The sequence below is a fragment of the Microtus ochrogaster genome, chromosome 6 (genome assembly GCF_000317375.1).
Source record: "Microtus ochrogaster isolate Prairie Vole_2 chromosome 6, MicOch1.0, whole genome shotgun sequence".
In the NCBI taxonomy this organism is placed as follows: Eukaryota; Metazoa; Chordata; class Mammalia; order Rodentia; family Cricetidae; genus Microtus; species Microtus ochrogaster.
The window spans coordinates 17,547,767-17,553,129 of record NC_022013.1 but is presented as its reverse complement, the minus strand read 5'-3'; positions in this window follow the sequence as shown (position 1 = coordinate 17,553,129).

Sequence of the window (5,363 nt, the reverse complement as noted above, 5' to 3'; positions counted from 1 at the left end):
AAATAAGATGGTATCTTAAGAGTTACTTTATTTGCATTTCTCTGATTGCTAATGACTTCAAATAGTATTTTAGATGTCCCTCTGCTATCTTTATTTCTTCATTTGAGAAGTTTCTGATTATATATAGCCTATTTTTAATTGGGCCATTTTTTCTTGATTTGTATTTATTTATTTATTATTTTTGCTGTTATTGTCCTTAGTATTTCTGTATATCAATCCTTTGTCAAATGTTAAGCTGGCAAGGTTCCTCTCCCACTCTGTGGACTTCTCATTCACTAAATTTGATTGTTTCTTTTGCTAATAAGACTAATTTAGTTTAATGGAGTCTTAGTTGTCTATTGTTGGACTGAATTTCTGAGTAAATGCAGTCCTACTCAGAAAATCCTTTCCTACACCTTGACCTTGTAGGTCACTGCCTACGTTTCCTTCCATCAGTTTCAGGGGTTTAGGTTTCACCCTGAGGTCTTTGACCAATTTGGAACTGATTTTCATGTAGGGTGATAGATATGGGTCTTATGCTGAGAACAGGATCTTGGAAACACTCCAATCCACAATACCCTGTATATAAACCTAACAAAGGAAGCGAAAGAACTATGCAGTGGAATCTCTAGTTGAGGAAGACATGGAAAAGTCTCCTATGCTGATGCATTGGTAGAATTAATATTGTGAAAACAGCCATCTTACTAAAAGCTACCAACAGATTCCATAAAATCCTAATAAAAGTCAGATGACATTCTTCACAGAAATAGAAAAAAAATCTTGAAAATTATGCTGAAGCACAGAAGATCTCAGAAAACTGAAACAACCATGTGGGAAGCATCTCTGGGGGGGGGGGGATTTACAGCCCAAACTTCATGGTATATTTAAGAGCTACAGTAATAAAACCAGAATGGTTCTGGCACAAACCAGAGAGTAGAAGATCCAGACATGAGTACACATGGTCACAACCCCCTCATATTTGACAAAGATACCAAAATCACACACTGAAGGAAACATAGTATACCAGTAAAGGGTGCTAGGAAAAGCTGGTTGTTTGCATGTGGAGGAATAACATCATTTTTATCCTTAGCATTTGAATGCTTGAGCAGAGTTTGAAAATGTTTACTGAGGGTTTGGTGCCCTTCATTAAGTTTGAAAAGTTCCCAGCCACTGCATCTTCAAATATAGGGAGTCTCTTGATTGCTCTTTCCACTTCAATTACATGACTCATTTTCAGACTGTCTCTCTGCTTCCTTATGATTCCTTTGATACTTTTCCTTCTTGATGGTTTAACCTATTCACAATGTCACTTCACCATGGTCATGTGTGCAGCTGAATATATTTGTTTACTTTTGGTTTCTTAGCTTACCAAATATCAACTTTTCCTATGACATTTTTCGTACAATTTAAAATGGGTTTGATCAACACCACTGCCTTCTCTCTTTTAATTCTCTGAACTTGCTGACACTTAAACCTTCCTTTCTCTGTGTCCTTCCTTCCAATTTCTTGTCACATTCCCAGCTCTTTCTTCCATAGGGAATCTTATGTTTCTTTCTCACATGCTTTCACATGCTCCTCTCTAGTTTACTGGATTTTGCAAACACCTACACCCCCATGTATATAAAGATGGTCTGAACTATTAATTTTAGTTTCTTATGTTTTAGAAATTAGGTTTGATTATTTGAAGTGTTCTGTTGAAATTCTCAGTCTTTAATTTCCCTAGCACATTGTCTTAAATAGCATTAATTGTAAGAGCCTAGAGTCATCTGAGAGGAGAGCCTCAACAGAGGAATTGTCTTGATCAGATAAGCCTATGGTGTATCTATGGAGGAAGCTTGATTATTAATTGATGTACCCAGGCTCAGCCCACTGAAGATGATGCTCTTCCTAGGTAGATGAAGCTGAGATGTACATGAAAGCTCCACAGGTATAATCCTGTGAATGACCCTCATAGTGAGTCAGAAAATATTGCTCCTCTATGGTTTCTCCCTCCAAGCTACTGTCTTTAGTTGCTTCCCTGACTTCCCTCAAAGATGTTTGTGATCTAGAAGTTTAAATCAAATAAAACCTTAAATTCCTAGTTGATTTTGCCTTTTGTCATGTTTTATCAAAGCAAGAAAATGAATCTAAATTGCAAAGCCCAGTCATTTCAAATGTTCCAATAAACATGTCCATTGGATAGTCAGTGTGAGATTTTTGCCTTGTGTTTATTCTGTTCTTTTTCAGTCACCTATTCTTTTTTCCTTTATTTATTGATTTTTGATGGGTAAAAAACATTTTAGATATGATTACTTCAAATATACAGTGATGTACCACTAGTACTTCAGCTTGGAGTATAGAGACATGCTTTTACATTATATATGAAAATCATAACTCTAATTTTCATTCATTAAGTTGAATAAATTAGGCTTTTTAAAGGTTTTTAAAAGTTATGCTTCTCCTCATAATTTACAAATGGAGTACAAGTTAGCTAGCCTACAACCTGTATCTACTTTATTCCTTCTTTGGATAATTTTATTATTTTTAAACTATGTTTTAATCTATTACTGTATATATCCTTTCTTTTCTCCCAACCTTATGTAATTTTTTAAACACATCATAGCATATTTAGAGGTTTTTTTTTTCTTCTAGATCTGTCTTTGCTGAGCATATTTATTGTTTTTTGATTGAATGAAAAAAAATCTTAAATTTTTATTTCAGTTGCTGGCATTGCTGAGTTAAGTATATGGTGCTTGCATGTGGAGGTTGGTGGCTGACTCCAGCCTGCAGGCAGTTGCCAAGAGATGTGTCTCTGCACCATGGCTGACATAGACTGTGAGACTTGGCAGTCCTGTTTGCCTCCATTTGTTGTGTGTTTTGAACCTTTACTTAAGTTTTTCCAGCTTTTATGTGGATTTATGTTGCCTGATAGTTGGCCCCATGTGCAGGCAGAATTTTTCCCATCATCAGTCAGATCCCAAATAACCACACGGAGCCTTCTTTTTACCAGTTTTTTTTTTGTTGTTGTTTATTTTTTTTAGTTGTTGAAAAAAAATTTTTCGCCTCCTCCCCATTTCCCATTTCCCTCACCCTCCTCCCACACATTGCCCCCTACCCCCACTCCCCTCACGCTCTCCCCTTCCCCCCAACTTCATTCCCCCTCCCTCTTGAGAACAAAGAGCAGTCCAGATTCCCTGCCCTGCAGGAAGTCCAAGGTCCTCCCACTTCTGTCCAGGACCAGGAAGGTGAGCATCCAAACAGGCTAGGCTCCCACAAAGCCAGTACATGTATTAGGATCAAAACCTAGTGCCATTGTCTTTGGCTTCTCATCAGCCTTCATTGTCCGCCATATTCAAAAAGTTCGGTTTCATCCCATGCTTATTCAGTCCCAGTCTCGCTGGCCTTGGTGAGCTCCTAATAGATCAGTTCCACTGTCACAGTGGGTGTGTGCACCCCTCGTGGTCCTGACTTCGTTGCTCATGTTCTCCCTCCTTCTGCTCCACATTTGGATCTTAAGAGCTCAGTCCGGTGCTCCAATTTGGGTCTCTGTCTCTATCTCGATCCATTGCCAGATGAAGGTTTTAAGGTGATATGCAAGATATTCATCAGTATGGAGACAGGATAGGGTCATTTCAGGTTCCCTCTCCTCAGTTGCCCAAGGTACTATCTGGGGACATCTCCCTGGACACCTGAGAGCCTCTCTAGGGTCAAGTCTCTTGCCAACCCTAAGGTGGCTCCCTTAATTAGGATATATATTTCTCTGCTCCCGTGTCCACCCTTCCTTTTTACCAGCCATCCCATTCCCCCAAGCTTTCCCCATCCTCCCCTTATCACTTTTCTCTCACATCTCCCCTTTCCCCCATCCTACCCCACCTCCACGTTCCCAATTTTTACCTAGCAATCTTGTCTTCTTCCAATATCCAGGAGGATAACTATATGTTTTTCTTTGGGTTCACCTTCTTATTTAGCTTCTCTAGGATCACGAATTATATGCTCAATGTCCTTTATTTATGGCTAGAAACCAATTATGAGTGAGTACATCCCATGTTCATCCTTTTGGGTCGGGGATACCAAACTCAGGATAGTTTTTTCTATTTCCATCCATTTGCATGCAAAATTCGCGAAGTCATTGTTTTTTTAACGCAGAGTAGTACTCTAATATGTAAATATTCCACACTTTCTTCATCCATTCTTCCATTGAAGGGCATCTAGGTTGTTTCCAGGTTCGGGCTATTACAAATAATGCTGCTATGAACATAGTTGAACAAATGCTTTTGTAATATGATAGGGCATCTCTTGGGTATATTCCCAAGAGTGCCTGCTTCTACCTCACAGATGCCAGGATTACAGGGTGTGCCAGCATGCCTGCTTTATGCAACACTTGGGATCAAGGCATGGCTATATGCATGTTAGGCAAACATCCTAACACTAAACTGCATCCCCAGCTCCTGCTTTCATATTTTAAAATTATGTAAAACACTTCATGAAATAGCTGTAGACCAGAAGATAAGCAGAGGCAGAAGCTTTCCAGGGCTAAGCTAGCCATTGGCTTCCAGGACTGCAAATGTGATCTAAGTGTGATCTTAATTGTTGCAGAGGGTGAAGGAAATACAAGAGCTCATTAAGAGTGACTTTCTCAGTCTCAGGAGGTCCCATTTATTCGATGTTGTCCTTAATGTCTGTGCTGCTAGGGATATACGTAGGAAGTGATCTCCTGTGCCCATATGTTGTAGACAAATGCTTTTGTCATATGATAGGGCATCTCTTGGGTATATTCCCAAGAGTGGTATTACTGGATCTTGGGGTAAGTTGATCCCGAAATTCCTGAGAAATCGCCACACTGATTTCCAAAGTGGTTGCAGAAGTTTGCATTCCCACCAGCAATGGATGAGGGTACCCCCTTCCTCCACAACCTCTCCAGCAAAGGTTATCATTGGTGTTTTTGATTTTAGCCATTCTGACAGGTGTAAGATGGTATCTCAACATTGTTTTAATTTGCATTTCCCTGATCACCAAGGAGGTTGAGCATGATCTTAAGTGTCTTTTGGTCATTTGAATTACTTCTGTTGAGAATTCTCTGTTTAGTTCAGTGCCCCATTTTTTAATTGGGTTAATTAGCATTTTAAAGTCTAGTTTCCTGAGTTCTTTACATATTTTGGAGATCAGACCTTGTCTGTTGCAGGGTTGGTGAAGATCTTCTCCCAGTCAGTGGGTTGCCTTCTTGTCTTAGTGACAGTGTCCTTTGCTTTACAGAAACTTCTCAGTTTCAGTAGGTCCCATTTATCCAATGTTGTCCTTAATGTCTGTGCTGCTGGGGATATATGTAGAAAGTGATCTCCTGTGCCCATATATTGTAGAGTACTTCCCACTTTCTCTTCTATCAGGTTCAGTGTGTTTAGCCTGAT